Source organism: Medicago sativa, chromosome 8, assembly GCF_051527215.1.
Source record: "Medicago sativa cultivar Bolivia chromosome 8, Bolivia_mono, whole genome shotgun sequence".
Taxonomy (NCBI): Eukaryota; Viridiplantae; Streptophyta; class Magnoliopsida; order Fabales; family Fabaceae; genus Medicago; species Medicago sativa.
Genome location: NC_140756.1, coordinates 82798026 through 82819988, shown reverse-complemented (window position 1 = coordinate 82819988; position 21963 = coordinate 82798026). Strand labels below are relative to the sequence as shown.

The 21963-nt window shown below is 33.9% G+C and overlaps 1 long non-coding RNA gene across 2 annotated transcripts; it reads right to left on the bottom strand.

Annotated features, from left to right (window-relative positions):
* Nucleotides 1–7860: 7860 nt before the first annotated feature.
* On the bottom strand, nucleotides 7861–10441 carry LOC146902288 (uncharacterized). Of its 2 annotated transcripts, none has more exons than XR_015022044.1 (2): nucleotides 10086–10441; nucleotides 7861–8157 (listed from the first exon to the last, which is right to left on the bottom strand). It is a non-coding gene; the product is annotated as an uncharacterized LOC146902288 (long non-coding RNA). The 2 variants fall into 2 exon arrangements; XR_015022043.1 differs by having other exon boundaries at nucleotides 7861–8092.
* Nucleotides 10442–21963: the final 11522 nt, after the last annotated feature.

Sequence of the window (21963 nt, the reverse complement as noted above, 5' to 3'; positions counted from 1 at the left end):
AACAAACACATTTTTTGTTTTAGGTGCACGGGACTAATTACAGGAAAGAACATTTTCAGTTACAGATTGTTATACACACAATATTGGACCACAAAGAGGTGACCATAATGCCTTTATCACTTGTATGGAACTTTCCAACAACTTAAAAATACTTTTAAGCAATTGGTGGGTGACTCTAGCTATAGCCTATTGGTTAGGTGAAGCTTTAATGGAAAAGATTAACCATAAGAATAATTAATCACAGCTAAATATTAACCAAGTAAGTGTATTAATGTGATAGAAAAATAAAAGCTACCTAAAAGCAATATTATGCATTAGTAACTTGTGAAAGAAACTAGGGTTTTCTTTTTCCCAAATCAAGCTAGAGACAATTCCATGATGTAAGAAATGAGTATGTTTAGATTACCTGCATGTACTATTTATTTTCTTTATTTTGCTACCTACTATATAACTAGTGCTGAAAATTTGTACCCATTTTAATTCCTTCCACTAAGGATAATTGTAAAAAAAAATTAGAAACTGTAAAAAAAAAACCTTTGTAGAGGATAAAATGGATCTTGCATGGTCTTGAAGAAGAAGTGGTTGATCCCAGAAAAACTGTGTCTATGTCTGAGGATTTAAATCCGACAAAATGGTGAGCTTCAGACAAAATGGTGAGCTTCAGAGCCATTTACTTTACAACAAGGACTTTTTAGTTGGTGGATTTTCTCAAGCACTGTGAGTCCATATACAATACAATAAATAAATCCATCTTTTTTTTCTCTTTTTCTCTTTTCCTTTTTCAAAAGATAATGTAAAAGTACTCATATGAGCATGCCACTTTATTTGTAAAATCAATATCCTAATCTAACTGTAACCCACTAATCTAACATGTATATTCTTATTTGTTCCTCATTCTATGGCTTTGATTTATTTATTTTTAAAATTTTGAATGATAAACATCTTTGAAGTTGAACTGATTGAGATGATGTTCTGCTTTTTGTTGTTTGGATCTATTATTATTGTTTGTTTATATTCAATATTGTCGTTACTTACTTTACTTTAAAAAAAATGCGACCCTCACTCATCATGGTTATATGTATGCAATTATTTATGTTTACTTAACTTTAGTTTAATTAATTAAATAAATGTGATGGACCTTTAGTGAGGCATTGTGGTCAAATGATGTGGATTGTGGCACTACTAGAAATCTTGCGTTTTGCCACGGAATAATGCCGGGAGCATCAACTCTGGCAAATTTGAGGTAATGCCGGGAAACCCCGGCAAATTGCAATTTCAAACCACACCATAAGCCGGGAGCAAACCCTCGCAAATTGCGGTAACCCCCGGCAAATTTTAGGCGGGAAAATTTGATTCAAATTAAAGTCAAGGGAATCTCGCATGCAAAAGATTTGACAAAATTTCCGTAAGGTGACATGCCAGTGAACCCCGGCAAAATGCACAAACTCCCGGCAAATTGCCGACACCTTTTTGGTAGGTCTGTGGCTACTCTAGGAACCTTGAGACCGAGTCTTGCCGGGGGTAGCTCCCGCCGGGCTCCCGGCAAATTGCGGATCTATAATTTTGTGCATATTTGAACCGTTCCATTATTTTTAGAGTTAGAAAATTCTTCTCTCATATCTCTTCTCTTCTTCATTCCTCTATCCCTACACCACAACAAACCATACTCTTCAACCATTCTTCAAATCAAACCAACATGCAATATTATGTTTAGAATAAGCACTTGATTACAATTCGGAAAGATGGAAGCAAAGAGGAGCTTTTAATTAGGGTTCAATTGAAGAGGAAAAAATTGGGAATTGACAAAAAACCCAAAAGCTCGTATTCTTCTTTTTCTCTTTCTCTCTCTCGAGGAATTTTTCTATTTTTCTTCCTTTCGATTTATTGTGTTTTTTGTAACGGCGCGTGAAGCAATTTCAAGGCCGGCATAAATCAAACGAATTCTCTTCGCCGCCGTCGATGGGGATTCAAACTGCTCCTCCTCCGCCACCGCTGCCTAAGGAGCCCTTTATTAAGCGCTACAAGTTCGTTTTTCCCGTGATATTGGCCGGTGTTGGAGGTAATTTTTCTAAATCCCCAAAAGCTAAAAATTAGTTTTTTAGGTTAGGTTTTTCGTCAATTTTTTTATGATTGGTGAGTTTGTGAAACGGGGTTTGATTTTTTTGATTGTTGCTTAATTTTGTTTTTTGGATTAGTATTTGTTACAATTCAAAGATGAACCGAATTTCTGAAAATTTCGCATAGAATATGTTCAAAAACCTTTTAAAAACATTTTAATTTCCTAAAAATTTCCATAAAATAACATTTATTATTAAAACAATTTTTAAAAAAGAAATAAAAAACAATTTAAAAACGTTTATTTTAAATATTTAAATTCCTTTTTAATATTATTTGAATTATTAAATATTAATATTATGATTTTATTAACAAATAAAAAACATTTTTTAAAAAAAAAATCGTACACAATTTGCCAGGGGTTAACCCCCGGCAAAGTCCCCGACATGTGTTTGAAAAGGACCGATGTGATGCCGACACGGTCCGCAAAGGTCCGCATTGACCGGAATGCGTCGAAAAGCTCGCACTAATGCCGACACAATTTGCCGGGGGTTGTGCCGGGGCCTATGCCGGGGAGCGCATTTTGCCAGAGCTAAACCCCGGGCGGGACAATTTGCGATGACGGATTCATTTGGCTGGTGATTTACTCACTGGCAGAAAACCCACAGCAAACGTTCATTTGCCAAGGCTTTTAGCATTTTACCGGGGATTCTCGCCCCGGCAAAATGCAACATTTCTTGTAGTGTGGGTTTTGTTTGTCTGAATTAAATATAGTTCACTTGTTTTTTACTTTGGAGGAAGATAGATATATATTGAACTGAAAAAGTTAGATTTCCTTGTGCTTTGTGATGTGCCTTAAGAGTGGAAGATCGGTGAAAAGAGTTAAAAGACAGAGAAGGAATAAATTATTAGACAATCCTCTTGATCTTGCTGTTTTACCAATGTCATATTTGTCTTGTGGCTAGAACACATTTCATTTTATAATTAGTAAAAAACTTTAGCCCTTTGATGCATGAGCTTTATTTTTAGCCTATTGCATTGCATTGATCCATTTAGTTATCTAGAAAAAGTGCTCTACATAATTAATTTGATTCTTATTTTGTAAGTGATGAAACCGCGCCCCCAAATAATGCTATGGTGAAACCATTTTTTCTTGCCAATATTTCCTTTTCCATGGAATGAAAAACGGATGCAAGCATGCTTATATGTTTCCTGCATTTATTATTAGGTATATATATGCGTTTCTGTTTTTGTATGCGGTCACAATCAACCTACCTTCCACCCATTAAATTTTTAGTCCTATAGTTTTCCACTTAAAAAAGTTAACACAATAAAGAAAAAGAGTATAAATTTTTTTTAATTTCATAATGTTCAAATGTCTAAAAAGTTGAAATGCACTTTCACACGTACATATATTTTTAACACACTCGACAACGGTTGAATAAGATGTTTCGAGTCTTGATCTTCAAACTTATTTAGAAGTTTAAAATTTGAATTCGGTTAGAGATTGTGAGTTCGAATTCGGTTATAAAAATACAACGATAATAAAACTTGTGAGGGAGAGTTTATGATCGTCTAACTCGACTAAAGGTGTTAGTATCTATAGTTACATTTCCATACTTGCACACATACAGTGGCGGAGCCCTTCATGGGCTGAGGTGGGCCACGGCCCACCCCCAAAAATTAAAAAATCAACGATTATAGGTCTATTTTGCGAGATTTTATACAATTTTGTGTCGGTTTTAGGTTTCGGTTGATCCAAATTCCCGCATAGTGATATAGTGGCCCACCCAAAAATTTAAATAATTCAATTATAGGTCTATTTTGCGAGCTTTTATATAATTTTATGACGGTTTTAGGTTTAGGTTGATCCAAATTTCCGCAAAGTGATGTAGTGGCCCACACGAAAAATTTAAATAATTCAATTATAGGTCTATTTTGCGAGGCTTTAAACAATTTTTCAACGGTTAATTTTAATGGCCCACCCTAGCTTTTTTTTCCTAGCTCCGCCATCGCACACATATTTTTCTATTTAAGAAAAAAAAGACAACGACTTAGGCATAATTCACAGGCTGAAACTGTTACTTGAATATACATGATCATGATGATTATTCTTTGTGGAGGAGTACAATTTCGAATTATTTCCCATCATGGGTCAACAAAGTTTCCTTTTATTGTTATTTAGGCACTTTGATATGAGAAAGGGGGAAAGTGTTATTATTTTCATTGGGCGTCCTCTTTGTAGGGGTGGTTTCATTTACTTACGTCAATAGCATACCCTACCATTGATAGTGGACATGTAGTGTTATTGTTGTCATTTTATTACTCATTTATTCCTTCATCACCGTTAAAATAATCCAATATCCTCTTTTAACGGAGCATGTAATATGAATTTATGCATAGCCAATTTCAACGGATCTTGCCGACATTATAATTAATGACTATATATCTATATGCTTAATTTGAACCCGTTATGTGGTCTTGCAAATTCAAAATATATTGATCACAACCATGAGCAACAAAAAATATCTACGATACATTATGTCATTGCCTGTTGATGATGGTTAATTATATAAGTATTGATACTTAAATACTATTAATCGACCATAAAAAAATTAAAGGAAATTCAAATGGTTCAAATCAGCTCAAAATTAGGACATATGTTTTGGGATCACGATTTAACTTTGCATGGGATACCTAGCTACTTTTGCCTTTGAAGAATTGACCATGTAAAAGTGCTGTAATTACTTCTCGGTTCTAATAGTAAAAAGAAGAACAATGATAATTTTTTTTTTTGAAGGAAAGAACAATGATAAATATAACCTCTAAATTTCATAAGTAACACATTTTTTTCTTTATCTCCCTTCCTATCACATCATCAAACAATCACATCTTTCTCACATCACTATTTGTTTTTATTTTTTCTCTTTTTGTTTCAAAGTATATACACTCACATGGCCATGTACACAAAACCATTCCTAACAATAAAAAGCACCAAGATGTTGATTGGGGTGTAAAATACACAAAACGATGTATGTCAAAGTATATTAATCAATAAAGTAGGTAAGGAAACAAAAATGATAAGTTTTGTATTGAAAACAACATTTTTTAAACTTTTCGTATTTGGCTACGTAAGTTTTAATCAATTTTTACAATACTTGTTTCTCTATCATTTTCCTTTCTACTTCAATAAATGTAATTATCAAGGTGTATCATCCAACAATGATATGCATACACATTTAATTTTAATACACTCATTTAACACATTTTTTCTTTATCTATTTTTCCATCACACCACCAATATATCACTTCTATCAGATCACTCTCTCTCTAGCTATTTCTTTCTCTCTCAAGATTTAGAATAAATATTAGGTGTCCATGAAATATTTTTCGTTTGACTTAAATACCACTATGGTCACTTAATTTATTTTAAAAGTTCAGTTTGATCACTTAAATTTAAAATCAGTCAATTTGGTATTTTAACTTATTTTAAAAGTTTATATGGGTTCCTTAACTTTAAAGCCGACCAATTTGGTCCCTTAACTTATGCAATTTCTGGCAACTTGGTTCCTTAACTTATGAAAATATACTATCATATCCATCTTTTTTTTTGAAGGATTATCATATCCATCTATCGAGCAACCAAATTTCATTTACTTATACAAGTTAAGGAACCAAGTTGGGTTAACTTACAGGTTATATGAAAATAAATTGACTTTATTTTATCTTTTATTAAAATTTATATGATAAACATATATGTTATAAGTTGTTAAATTTGGGTCCACACAGGTCCCTAATGTCTAGGGATGGCAATTGGGAGTTAAGATCCTCTTCATTTATTTTCCTCTCAATTTCCTCTATTTAGAAAGATAAAGACACAAAAAGTAAAAACTAATTAATGATGGTGGGTCCCAATTAATGATACGACCCATCACCTTTTTTTTGTCTATCTCTCTACAAATTGCATCTTCCATTTATTTTTATAAGCTTGGATAGAATCTTAACCCGACAATTAGACCTGTGTCCGATGGGCACCCATAAAAAATATCCAAGAATGGGTAGAGTAAAACTCCGCTTTTATGGGTACGAGCTTGGGTCCGGGTAATCACCCGTAAATTTAAATTGATACAGGCACGGGTAAAGACACTATACATTTTTTTGGGTACAAAGGCACTATACATATTTATACAATATAATAAATACTTTATTTATTTTTATTGTACAATTATTTAATTTATTTAGCTAATTAATCCTAAACTTAAACCACAAACAAATTTATTTATTTTTGTATTTTTTTGGATCATAGTTTTATTTCAATTGTGACGTTTTTTTTATTGTCTTTTAATAATTAAAGTGCGGATAATAGGTGCGGATATGTGCACTTTAGTGCCCATAGGGCATGGGGAAGGACATTAAAGTTATTGCCCACGGAGGTATGGGATCGGGTACAGATATTTTTTACAAACGCGGATATGAGGAAGAGTATTATAATACCCTAACCATTGGGTACCCACTGCCATCCCTAAATTGTCTTCAATTTGGGTGATCATATGATACTCAATTTCACTTTTTGTGGATGCTCCAAGTTAAAAAAGATCATCCTAAGGCTTCCTTTGTGATCCAACACCATGTTTATCAGAATTAATTGTATCCCTTTCTCGAGTGTAGAAAACCTTTTATATAGAGAGTTTCAAGAGAATTATGGTGAATCTTGTTGAAACCTATGAAAGGTTCTCGAAGAAATGGTGAGAAGAGTAACATGCACGTGTGCAGGCAGTGAATCATTCTAGTGTGTGCTCTTGGAGTGGAGCCTATTAAGAATTGAGTCTAAGCTCGGTTCAAAACAAGTACAATCAAGATGAAATATTTAGGTAATGAAGGCAATAATTTGTTGGTTCAAATTGATGTCCGGTCTAAAGGTAAGATTTTCAAAAGTCAAGTGATTGGCATAAATGTAGAGAATAACTTCTTGGAGGTTGCGGCTAGTCTTTTGAATTGCAAAGTGGGAAAAGTCCATTTATTTACCTAAGTCTACCAGTGGAGGCAAATCATAAAAGTATATCAAGATGGAACTCAGTTATGGAAGCGATCAAGAAAAGGCTACACTCATGCATGGATGAATACATTTGTAAGTCAAGGTGTTAGAGTGGTACTAGTCAACTCGGTATTGACTTCAATTCCAAATTTTTACATGTCAATTTTTAAAATCGTGAAAAACATGCAAAGGTGGAAGTGGAAGAGGTAGTATGTAAGATCAGAGAAATTCTTAGGTGGTCCGGGACCAAAAAATTTCTTTGGTCACAACCAAAGAAAGAAGAGAGAGAAGAGAGAAGAGAGAAAATGGAAAGTATTTGTTTATTTGTGAAGAGAGAGAGAAGGGAAAAACTATATGTGTGACCAAACCAAATTTCTTTGGCCCTTGCTCACACAAGAGTTTCTCGTAAGATCAAGCACTTGTCTTGGAATTGGTTTTGGTATATGTGAAAAAAAGAAGTAGCTTTATTATACATTTCATCCCCTTTTAAATAGATTTTTTTTTGCCATTGATTTTTTTTCTTTTTTGTTGAGAGGTTGTTTTTGCTGTTGTTGTTGACAATATTGAATATTTTATTTAGGTGCTTGAATCCGAACATTTACACCTTTGTTGAGGTGGAAATTAAGTGAGGAGGCCTTTCTATCATAACCATGAGGCCCAATATTGACCATAGTCCAATTAAATTCTTGTTAAGTGAGATTTAGGTTAACATTGGCCAGAAACAACATGAGTTTAGTAACACTGCATGGCAACTGACACGTACCCCGACATAACAAAATATATGCACTACCACATTCTTTCTTTACTTCTTTATGTAAAATAAATACAAGATGTGAAATCAACAGTGGTGTCAAAAACTCAAAAAGCAAGAATAACTCCGTACTATGAAAATTTGGTTCAGGATTCAGTTCATGTTATTGAGTTGAAAGCTTCATCGTGCATCTATCATCACTTACCTATATCTCTGTCTCTCTGCTTCATGTCGTGTCACAATTCACATACCTGTTACATTTCATGGGATACTCAATTGGTTTCGTGTGCCCGTGTTCAAAATTTCCACTATTGCCCTGAATCAATGCTGTAAAATATAATTGGCCTAAAATACAGCTTTTACATATACACAATTTTCTCAATTTTATGGATTTAATTGACATCACTAAAGTATTCTAGCTTTAGTAAAGAATAAAAAACAAATTTCTAATTGCAAACCGGAAGATTAGCCTCATAACAGATTCAAATGACCTAAATCGTGGAAATATCTTGGATGGATTAATAAGGTCAAAAATCTTAACTGCAATGGAATCATGCACTATCATATTTTTATGGAATCATGCATGCACTGACACTGTAGACAGTTTGACAAAAAAAATGGCAGATAAACTTGTTTTTGAAATTTTAAATGAATTTACAAAAAAGGTTAATTCAAAAAGTTTGATTTACATAAACTTGTTTAAAATACCTCAAAAAAAAAAAAAAAAAAACTTGTTTAAAAATGTTACCGTGATTATAAAGATTTTTTTACTAGTGGAGATTTTTTTCCCAATTTAACTATTAGTACATCATCAGACTAGGTATCTATCTTTATACTAATCGTATCCTTTGTATAAGATGATGCACAGAAGTGCCATGCCTCTGTGCCCTGCCTGATTTAATCAGATTTCTTTGTGGTCCTACTCCTATCAGAGCAACGTGTTCCACCACGTTAGGCTAATTCTTCATATTCTATACAAATGTTAAATTATGCCTTATATATTTGGTAAAGGTTCTTTTTGTGATGTCTCGTTTTCTTTATATACTACATAACAACAATTCCTCAATCCTCACTGCTAACACAATATCTTGTGTCACAAATCCCCAGAATCTTAATTATTTTAGATGGAAACTCAATTTTTTTTCCAAATTTTTAAACTAATGGAAACAAAAAAGACCGAATCTCAATGAATCGTGACAGACAATAAGAGGAAGGTTAAATTGACTTTTCACAATAATGTAGAAATATGACCATGAGAATTTGTGTGTAAAACTGTAATAATAAGGTTGAAAACCTAGTGACAACAAAGACGAGACATGAAGTATGATTAATAAATTACCCAAGATTTCAGCACCAACTTGGATTTCTAGAGAGAAAGAGACATTCAGATTTTACAGACAGAATAGAGGGAGAGAGAGAGAGAAGGGTTAAAATCAATACGCCAAATGATGTCAGGAGAGAGAGAGAGAGGAGTGGTTAAAATAAAAAAAAAAATGATGTCATGTAGTGACAAAGGTTAACCTTTTTCACAGAAATGTAGGAGAAGATATTGATTCATTAAACTAAAAGGGCAACAAGAAGAACTATCATCATTAATGATAAAATGGAAAAGTAACAAGGGAATCTTCTCTGCAACACAATACTACTTTTTTTCTTCTTTCTTTCACCATTTGATTGAATGAATCAGTTTTTTACTAGTACATTAGTTAATTGGAAAGTTCACCAATTCTACACAGACAACTAGGAAACATTAAATTTTACTACATACTTTTTTTTTTTAAATAAAAAATTAAATTAAATTGTAATCTTCTACTGCCTCTTATCTTGCATGGCTCAAACGTGTATACTATCTGAATTTAACAAAAAGTTGTTTATAATCTTCTTTTTTTCTGTGTTTATGATTTTCATGTTCAAAACAACCACATTGTCATGCTCATTCAAAGAACCAACAGAAAAACAAGTGTTGTAGAGTATAGACCCTACCCTACCCATTTTCTTACAGGAAAAAACAGGACCAGTAATAATTCAGTTAAAGTGAGTATTATTTTCTTTCTTTCCTTTAATAAAACATAGAGAAAATAATTTAACAGGATCAAATTACAGAATTATGCATCAAATCTATGTAAAAATTCATAAACTAAATCTGAAATATAACAAGACCATAATTCTTGCAAAAGAGAAATAGATATATAAATAAAGAGTTGAAAAGATGAATATGCATGAAAAAAGAGGAAATTGAGTTACCTTGAATTATGCATCTGCAAGAGGAGCTAGCTAGGCTTTTAGCTGCCAATATGAAGCCTGAATTGCCATATTCTCCCACAGCTTTCTTGAGCTTCTAGGGCTTTTAATCTTGAAAACAGATTTAAGATACGAAAGAAGTTCAAGAAAGCTGTGGAAAAGCATGACCAGGACTTGAAAACCAAAATTAGCCTCGGATCTCAAATCTCTAAGCTAAGTTAATTAGCTTGTGTTGAAGAAGCACTTATAATGAGCAAAAAACTTGGTAGAGATATATATAGAGAAGAAGAGAAGGTAAAACTGAGAATTGAGAAAGAAAAATAACCATATGCCCCTTGAAAGTTCTTATGGACCACTCTACCATTTATAATATCAATCTACCAGCTTTATAAAGAGAAAATAGAGAGGGGGTGGGGAGTGGGGGTAGGGGGTGTAGGGTTCATTTCACTATCACTTAACAATAACAATAACAATAACAAAGGTGCAATTTATTTACCTTTCAAATTGGCTTACTTTCCCGGTGAGTGCGCAGTGGGTCACAATAGAAACACGTCAGATTGGTAAAGAACAATAATCTTCCTAAAAAAGACAAATCAAGAAAAAGAAAATATTGTAATTGTTGTAGGAAAATGAGATATTTAGAGGTGGTTGTAAATATTTGCATAAACCTTTTCCCATTCCCTTCACATGCAACCATGTGAGCATGATCTCTTTTTATTTTATTTTCTGTAGATTTAAAGTATGGGTGGTTTATGGTCCCCAATCTTTCTATATGTATTAATTTTGTTTCTCTTTTAATATTTATGAAAATTAAATAAATTGACAACCACATATATTTACAATTCCAGGTCATGATAATCAATTATTTTGCTGTAATGCATATGTTTTATATGAAAAAAGAATAATTCATCTGTAGCTGTTACAATATGGTTGGCATATGAGGCTGTCCAAGCTAGGACGATGGATGGATGCTTATTTTTTGTATTTTTAATTAACTCATCCTAGCTAAAGAAATGGGATAAAAAAGGTAGAGCCCAAGATTGTTTTTCCATATAGAGGTGTCTTTTCAATTATTCTACTTATACATCCTGGAGCTATTTCAACTATGTGCTCCACATCTACAACTAGCTACTTACACAAATCAAGATGTACACATTATAAAGTGGTTGAGATTTTAATGCCAAATGTTGGCTCAAAATTACAAATGCACTCACTTTTATCTGCACTTTTGCCATTTTAGATGTATCAAAAAATTATTATGCCTAAAGTATGTCCATTATCAGCAATTCAACTTTTCATATATTCACATGCCTACATTTCTTATTGTTAAAAAAAAAATTACATTTCTTATTCTTAATACAAAAGTTTCCATGTAAATAAAATAAAATAATTGCATGCATATAGAAGTAATAGAAGTTATATATGTGTGTGTATGTAACTGAAGATTTAAATAATTTCTTTCGAAAGGTATTTATGTATGGGGCATTCTAAAATGGACATAAAAATATGTCTAAAGATGGACTCATATTTTTTTAGTAAACCAACGCATTTTATAATAATAAAAAAAAACCTACAACAAGAAAAATAAAAATAAAAAACCTACAACAGTTTTAAAGTGCCAAAAAATAAAAAACAAAACAACATAAATCTCGACCTAGAAATTGGATTTTGAGATGATTGTTGGACATCTATAAGCACACGTAGGATGAATTTGTAAAGTTTCATAGAATTTCAAAGACGCCTCAATTAATTTTGATTTTCAACGAAAACGTGCAAAATTGCAACTTTTTATGAGTAAACATATATTCACAGGTCAAATTTTGTATTCTAATTTTTTAGGCATGACTATAACATCATAAGATCCTTCACGAAATTTTTGACAAAGATGCCGAAGTTCATGTTTCTTGGCGTTATTGGTCCGTGAGGCGCTTTTCGGGTGGATTTGCCCATCGTTAAGCTTAAGCATGTGAGTTTTCATGCTTTTTTGAAATTTTTGTGAAGTATTGATCTTTTAAAAGAAAACACAAGGAAGTTTTCCACAAGTAGTGTCACTGATTTGTGTTGATCAGAAGAACGACGTCCAGAGAAAAACAACAATTGTAAGGCGAGTTATTGGGTGGGTGGGGGGTACCTGCAAAGATTCCAATTTCCAACACTGAAGTTATAAGAGAAAAGAGAGGTTTTAGATAGAAAGAGTATGTAACTTATGCGACGATGAAGGTCGTCTTTTATATGTGTCGGTGCAAAGCCTCTTGGAATAATGGTGAGAAGACATTGGAAGGCTGTTATGATTGTCGAGATTTCATAACCGACGACCATTTAAAGAGTCACAATGGTTAGAAGCGTTACGAATTATGAAAAATCTTAACCTTCTGACCTTTGGGGTGTATGATTGGTGTTTCCTTGATGAAGGAGTGGTGTAGATAGCGCTTAGGTTATCACATAAATGACCCTCTATTCAATAGAGGGTTTATTGGACCCAATATACATTTTGAACCTCTTCGAGATTAAACTTCTGCTCAATATTAGACAGATCGTTGAGCATTGGTATACCGTATATGTTGGTCAATCCAAAACATAATTTTTCACTCTAACATTGAATATATAAAATGTATACGTATTCAGTAAAAGGTTACTCAATAATTATAAGATAAGATATATTATTATGCGGTGTGGAAATATATCATTAAATTTTCAAAATGTTTAAAGTTTTACTATACACCAACGTATATATGATATAGTAATTTAAACCGAACCCGTCCAATCTGGGAACTATACTACGCAGGACCATAAAATGTACTGTGTGACGGTGATGAATGAGTTGGATAGGACATGATGACATAAAGCATAGAGCCATACAATTACACCCACAATTTTGTTGGCGATTGGGTTAGTTGTATGGTAGTATATATTATCATGCTATTGCTATCATAACATAAAAAACATGTAACAAACGATAACATAAACATTATCATCACATCATGATCATGTGCGTGCTTGGATGTTAATATGGTGGGTTGCGGCATTGTGGGTCCCAGTCGGCGCTCAAATGGGTCCTCCATATCAATTCTTCACCAACCCCACGTATACACATGTTTTTATTCCATTCTATGATCATATAATTATGGTTTAATTGAAAAAATAAAAATCATAGTAACCAAAGCAAAAATGTAAATAATAGTTATAAAAATAAAAAGTAGAAAACATGAAATGAGAGGTGTAAAGGTCCACCTCTTGAGCAGCAGACACCCGGTTATATCAGTTTGAGATTCAGTTTGTTTTCTTTTGTAGCGTACGGAGCAAGTTGATTGGTTTGTTTTGGTTCGCATGGAAATGTATGTTTTTAATTACCATGTGATTGTGTGTCTGAGTGAGCCTGTTGTAGTCTTTGTTGCAGCCAAGTTTCAATTTTGGATAATGGTGAAAAGATTATGTTTTTTTACTGGTTTTTTTAACGATATTATTTTGGTTCATAAGAGGGCCGAATAGTGTACAGAGAGAAGGAAGAATAAAAAATCTCTAGATCAAGGTTGTTAGCTAGACTTGTGTTTTTACGTCAACCCGTTTTGTTAAGGTAGAATATATCAACTCATAAACATTTATGAGTTTATTGTACAAATTTACCTCATATTAAATTAATTATATACATGACATTTTTTTTGACAAAATATACATGACCTATATACTTATATATTACTAGACATACATAAATAATTCAAAATTTCAACTTAATTATAAAGCAAAAATATATGAAATCGTGCTCATAAACTAGTACCAAACTAAATAAATTACTTCATCAAATAAAAAAACTATTAAAGAAAATAGTTAATTTCCTTAAAAGAAAAAACAACTTTAGAAGCATATCAAGCACTTGCTTTTTAGATATGCATATTGATGTTATGAAATATTTGTTTCATTTTGTTGGAACAAAATTGGTTTGTACAATTCCTCCGGAGTTTTGTTGATAACTAAGTATTAAAGAACACTTTGATGGTAGAAGTATAAATTACAATTTAACAAAGTTTGAACATGTATAAGAGCATCGAAGCACAAAGAGAAACTAAAAAACTATGGTAGAAGAATTGAAGAAAGGTCAACCAGAAGGCAACACCTTGGATCGAAGAAACAAAGCTACTCGAAGCCGAAGATCCGCATCGACTTCGAATAACATCGGACTACGAAGACCTCCAAACTCGAAGAACATAAGATCTCGAGGGACCCATAAGCCACGTCGGATTTGTCCTCTTATGTAGTTGTCCATATAAAGACTCTAATAGTACAATTTGTCTTCTTCGACCATGTGTAGAAACAAACAAAGAACTTTAAGGACAAAGAGAATGAACGGATAATTTCGGTTTTAGCAAAGGAATTTCAATCTAATCAACAACATTATCCATATCGTGCAATGGCCCAACGTCCTTGATTTGAATAATCTCAACGAATCTTAATGCGATGGCACTCCTCTCTAACTTCTCTCAAATCCTTGCATATATAAAAAGTCAAGACTTGAAGAACAACAACAAGACTCTACTATTTTAAATGTGCCCTTACTCTATCAAATCAAAAAGCGCATAGACCACTTAAGAATTTCTTATCAAAGTTTCGTATCTTAGAAATTCAAAGTTTAAGAGTCTCGTTCTATTTTGTATTGTTTACACCTACGATTGTATATCAAGTGTAAGAACAACTATGTTTATCTGTAAACTCTTAGAAATCTCTTTCGGTTGTGATTAAGCATTAAAAGTCTCTTGCTTTTGTGCTCGAACATTTGGAAGTCTCTTGGTTGTGTCCTTGAGCAATTGTAATCTTGTGTGATTATAGTGAAAATTCCTTTGAAGTTCTAGACCGGACTACTCTTAGATTGTAGAAGAAACTAGTATAATTGCTTTGTGTCTACTCTCTCTCTCTCTCTCTCTCTCTCTCTCTCTCTCTCTCTCTCTCTCTCTCTCTCTCTCTGTGATATATCCGCTAATTAGACTCTCGAGTCGGACTACGAATCCATCGTACTTTGACCAATGCATAAACACTTAGAAAAGTTTTGAAAAAACCAACACAATTCAACTCCCCTTCTTGTGTTTTTCTCACCTTCACGTTTTAAAGATTTGGCATACCTTTGTCTTTCAACAAAAATTGACGTTTTATTATTATGAATTATAAAGTTATAATTATTCAATTCCTTTAAAAAGACTTTATTATAACTAAATGATTGTTTGATCTTGTAATGTCAATATCAATTATCACCTTAATTGGCCAAGTTCAAACATTCATACCCATAATACATATATATAAACATATTATTATTTGGTCTTGTTATGCTTATAACAAGTGTCACCTTGATTAGTCAAGCTCAAGTAATCATATGCCAAAATTGAAAAAGCACTAAGAAAACATAGCAACATGGCTAGGAATTTAAGAGAAAGTCTATCATTGTGACTTATTTAGCGGCACTTACAAAGTGTATTATAAGTCGATTTCTCATATGTGATTCATTAAAGAAGCATTACACTAAATCAGACACAAATCTATTCAAATTACATTAGGGGCAAATGCCCCTATTGAATTATTTGTTGTAAAGTATTCGATAAATTTATTTATGTTCTATTAAAAATTAAGCATTGACTCCATATGAAAAATATTGAAAATTTTATTTATGAAAAATCACATATTCAAAGGTATGAAAAATAAATTATTCAATGATTATTTGGTCACAAATATATAGAAAACGTATTTATTAGTGTTGGAAAAAAAATCATATAATAATTTTAAAATCTAGATAGATATTTAGATCTCTTTAATTTTTTAGATATAAAACAACATAAATTTTTTAATCCTAATTAAGTTCCAAATTAGAAACTTAGAGTGTGTTTGGATGGCGGAATGTTTTGAGGGAATATAATGTTATGAGAAAATTCAAATACTTTGAGATGAATTTCATTATTTGGATGGGGGAATGTAATGTAATGTTGAGGAAATGTAATATTATGAGGGAATTTAAATACTTTGAGGTAAATTGCCTAGAATTTTAAATTCTTTAAAATTTCCAAATTACCTCATCCAAACACACTTATGTTCTTATAAGTTTCAATTCCTTAAGGTTTTTTTTTTTTTTGGCATTCACCTTAAAAGGTGATTTCGATTCCTTTTAATTTCTCAAAGATTAAGTCCTAGCAATATTTTCAATTATAACTTTATTTTCATGATCTCATTTATCTTGTGGAAACTTGCATAAATAGAAATGTCAATATTTTAGATTTTTGGCTAAAAGAAATTTATTTTCAAAAAACCAATGCAAGCTTTTTGCACCCCCTTATTCTTGAGCATCGTTTCAATTTTTAAGGCATGTGTTGATCAACCACCTTTAGAAAAGCTAATCGGGTGGGTCATCAATTTTAGAGGCTTGAATTGTCTTTTATATCCGAGCATTCATGATCAATTACCTTTAGGAGAAATGACCAAGTAAGGGTCACCCCTTTTAACGTATGCAATGGCCTTTTACCATCTTACATCTTCTCTATTACCTCAAGATTTTTTTTAGGGTTTTCTCGGATTTCAATGGTATCTAAATTTTTTTTCAACATTCAAAAAGGCCAAATATTCCATTCAAAGAATTCTATTTTTTTTATGCAAGTTTCAAGCAAAGTGATCAAACATGAGAAAGTGTGTTGTGACAATCAACATACTTTTATACTATTTTCGTTTGATATTTTTGGCTTCCTATCACCATAAGTTGTTGATCTTCTACAAAAAGTCCAAAGGGTTATGCCTATCAATGTTTTGTGGCCTAGGTCTATGGATGTTGTTTTCAAAATGATTGATTTTTCCATCCAAAAAGGGTTTGCGACGAAGCTTGTTGTCGCTTCTTTGCCGTCTATTCTGTTATTTTCTTTTATATATATTTGAATGTTAAATCTGAAGCCAATTATTCAATCCAAAATTATGAAGGAAAAAAACCGTCGATTTAGTTTTTGTTCGGACCGAGCAAAGGTACTTAAGGCCCATTTCGTAGGCCCAATCCGGAAAGACCCAAATCCCGCGCGTCTTGGCATCTACTATCACTACACCCCTTCTCCATGAGGTGGGTGCTCGTAGCACCTCAAGAAACCCGTTCAAACTAAACAAGAACGTCCCCCCCCCCCCCCCCACACACGTCCGAGAATCTTACCTCGACGGTTACGATTCTCACGATTTCGTAACCGTCAAGCGCCACCGTGTGTCTTACAACGGCTCTTGCATCTCCTCACTATATAAGGGGACTTTACACAATCACCAAAGGGACGGTATTCTTCTACCCTAACTCCCAATTCTTAAGCTCTTACCGACTTAAGCGTCGGAGAGTGTCCGCAGTACACATCCCCGCCGTTCGAGTCCAAGCTTTCAAACGCCTAGAACAACCATACCGGATGTTATCATTATGATAAGGTACGATCAGTTTTTATGTTAAAAGATATTAAATTGAAGGACTGTTGGTGTGATAATTTATTAACTAAATTGATTGTTTATTGAATAAAATAATTTGTTCTTGTCCTGACATTTTGACGTCCAAACTTGGGATGATCAAAAAGTTTACTATCCGAAGCAAAATTTGAAAAATAGAATACAAGATGAGGAGGAAAAAGAGCACAAAGTCACAAACACACGCACATAGGTAAAAGAAAAAAATTGTTATAAGATGAGTCCATCTTATAGAATAAATCCAAGCCACTAGTTGACAATATTTCAAAGTCCCATCTTTCACTTCTTGATTCCCACAAGTATACATATATATGCATCTTTCCATTTCCAATCTCATCGTGTTTATTATATTCATCAATAATTAGGCAATGTTCCTTATTAGGTATCAGAATTTCTTAATCCAATACCCTACCACACACATGCAATGTGTGTGTTGCGCGCCCTTGAACTCTAATTCATGTGTATTTCACTGAACATCTGTGTTATTAGACTTTATCCCCAAAACATGGCTTTCTCATTGTTATGTTTCTCTGTGCTATCACTTTTAGAGTTTTAGTGGATGAAGTCAAGAAGATAATGGTGGATACAGTTTGACATCATTGAATGGTGCAGATGATCAGTTTATGTTAGGTCACTTACCACGTATACCACTCAGCTTTGCAGTATAATTCTTAATCTTTTGATTTATTTATCAGATATGTTTAGCATATGTATATCTACCTTAGTTGGATGAATAACCATTTTAGTCCTTGAATATAGGCGTTGTCACAATAATTTATAAAAGCATCAAAATTTAGTCCTTAAAAATAGCGAACACATTCACAATAATTTAGTCCTTAAAATTACTAACAAAAAAAGTATAAGATATGTGTTTTCAATTTCAATACATTTAGAAACTATAGTGAGAGCGGCGCTCACTTTTGAGGATAAAAATGGTTGTTTACTCGGTTTGTTACTACTTTAATCTATAATAGATGTTTGAAGCTGTATCTAACATGGACCTCTAAAAAAGTGGGTCTTTGCCATTTTTAGTAAAATATGACTTCCATAATAATAAAAAAATAGAAAATAAAAAATAATATTTTATTAAATTTACTAAAAATAGGAAGGTTTGTTGTTAGACCAAATTAATATTAAAATACCCCATGTTCTTGAGGTAATTTTATAAAAAAAAAAGTAATTCAAAATTCTTTTATAAAAATTTCATTGCGTGGATGATGAATTTGAATGGAATACAACTTAAAAACTAAAAATTTGAAATTTCGTTTTTACTCTACATAATGTGAATATCGTTATAAACAAATTATAAAAATTATTTTAATAATATTATTTCAATTTTTTTGTATTAGTTAGTTTTTTTTTGTGGTGTACGGGATTCGAATCCCGAACCTTTCATATATTATGCATTGTCATTACCAACTACCAACCGAGCTAAGCTCACGGGGACTTTTTTTTTTTTTTTGAAATCGATCCCTATATTTTCAAAAATAAAATAAATTTGTTCCTAATTTAAAAAAAAAATCAATATATTTTGAAATTGGTTCTCAACTTTTGAAATTTTAAATTTGACACAAATCTTTTAATATTGTCATTTTGAATCACCTTAATTTTATACTTATACCTTTATCCTAAAACTTTTAAAATTATAAAAATAACACAACGGAGTTTTTTTTTTGACCGAAACAAAGTTAACTATTATCATTAATCATCCAATGTTCAATACAAGAAGGATAAGATCAAAAATACGGTGACTAGCCCAAGAACGTACCGCCCTAGCTAAACTATGAGCAACCATGTTCGCTTGTCTCCTAACAAACTTCACCTCGAAGTTGGAATGTAAAGATAATTGATAAATAATACTACAAACAATAGCATAGAATTCCGAATCACCCCGGCACGGAGACGATAGAGCTTGCACTAGAGAAGATGAGTCGACTCGAAGACAACCCGGTCCCATCTATTCGCATCGGCAAAGTGAAGAGCCTCGAGTAAGGCTACCGCCTCCCCCTCCAAAACCGTCATATTTGTCCGCCGCCATTTCGTTTGAGCCCGAATAAATTACTGCGGGAGTCTCTAACACAACACGCAAAAGATGTAATTTGGTTACGGTCATGGAACGCAGCATCCACATTGCACTTCAACCATGTCTCGCGTGGTTTCTCCCAAACCGAGTTGTTACCTTGCACTCTATTCTCGCCCGTGTTGCACAACCGGTTGTGGGGGATGTTTATGAACCTCCCGCCATTGCCGCCATGCATCTAGTTTCGTCCTCCCAATGCTTGTTGAAGTATGATGAGCGGCATTCCAAATGACATCATTACGTGCAGCCCAAATTTGCCAAAGAAGTGAAGCCACCCGAGCCGGCAATGTCTCGGCTTTCGGAACGACATATATCAAAAACCAAATCTGCCAAACCGCTATCGGTTCCAACTCGCGGTTGCGGCACGGTCGAAAGGTCCGCCCAATACCAACTCACGCGCCACCATACAACCCACAAAAGCATGTCAATCATCCTCAACATCCGTATCACACCAAGGACATATCACCTCACATTGTACATGTCGTGATTGTAGTCGGAGACGCGTCGGAACACACCCTCTCGCAAATCCTCCATAACAAATTACGTGCTTTGTGAGGGGAATTCACATTCCAAATTCTATGACACTCTCCTTCAACATGGAACCGATCGGTATGTAACAACTCCATCATAACAAGTTTATAACCAGTCTTAACGAGTATACCTCCCGTTACGTTCCATCATCCACACTATTTTATCATTCCGAACTTCGCAAAGAGTGGTGTGTCGAGAATAGCTTGCACCATATCATCCGGAAACAGAGATTCAAGCTTATCAATATCCCAAACTTGTTCCTCGTCAACTATCAAATCGGACACACGCAAACTATGCACACCCCGACTTTGTGGGGATTGAATCCGGCTACCATGACCACCTCGAACCCATGGATCCTTTATCACGCCGACCTGCTGCCCATTTCCAATTGTCCACCTACATCCATATAAAAGTAATCGACGCGAATTCCAAATACTCCGCCAAGCAAAGCTCGGGTTATGTCCGAGTGTAGCACCCAAAAACGAGGAACGTTGAACGTACCTCGATTTAAAGACTCTAACAACCAGCGATTCGGGTTTAGACAGAAAGTGCCATCCTTGCTTAGCTACCATAGCAAGATTAAAAGCTTTGAAATTTCGAAATCCCATTCCACCAAATTCTTTGGGTCATGCCACACGTTCCCATGCCATCCATTTAATCCCTCGGTTGTTACTCCTTCCTCCCCACCAAAACGCATTGATCATCTTTTCAATATCATCTATAATTGAATTCAGCAAAAGATAAATACTCATTATGTATCTTTGGAATAGATTGTAACACGATTTGATCATAACTTCCTTTCCTCGCCTTCGATAATGCTTCGTCCCCTCCATGCATTTATTCGTTTCCAAATACGATCCTTGATAAAAGAAAAAACGGACCTCTTATCTCTACCAATCATCGAAGGTAACCCTAAATACTTTCCGGTACCCATCACATGTCGGACACCAATAATGTGTGACAAATCCTTCGCGCCGCCTCACTCATATTGCGGCGAAAAACACCTCGGACTTTGATAAGTTGATTTCTTGTCCGGATGCTACCTCATAAATTTTAAGAATAGTGAGTAAACGTTGTGCTTCCACCACATTGGCCCCGCAAAACAAGAAACAATTGTACGCAAACAACGGATGGGACACCACCGGTGCGCCACGACATACTTGTACCCCATGAATAGCACCTCTATTAATAGCCCTATGTATTAGAGTCGAGAGGCCCTCGGCCACCAATATGAATAAATATGGTGATAACGGGTCACCTTGGCGCAACCCCTCACTCGCCGGGTACAATAGGCCCCACCCCGTCAAAGTTCATAAGCACCGAATAAGTAACGGAACTAACACACATCATCATCCATTGGATCCATTTATCACCGAACCCCATTCGCATAAGCACACTACGAAGAACCCCATTCGCATAAGCACACCTCGGACTTTCGCATAAGCACACTCCATCCCTTCGTCTTCCTCTTCATTGAGTGGATTATCTCGATAGCAATTAACGTGTTGTCCAATATTGAGCGGCCCTCAACAAACGTTGACCGCTCCTCTCGACACACATTTATCCAAACATCGTTTCGGTTTCGGTCGATTAGCGAGCAACTTCGACACCATCTTATACAACACATTACAAAGAGATATAGGCCTAAGATCTTTCATACTATCCGGGTCTTCGCACTTCGGAATCAAACATATATTTGTTTCGAAAGGTTTGAAGGGAAGTAATCGCGATCCAACCAAGAAACCACTGCTGAAAAATATCATCACCACACACATGCCAAAATCTACGATAAAATGCCGGATTAAAACCATACCGGAC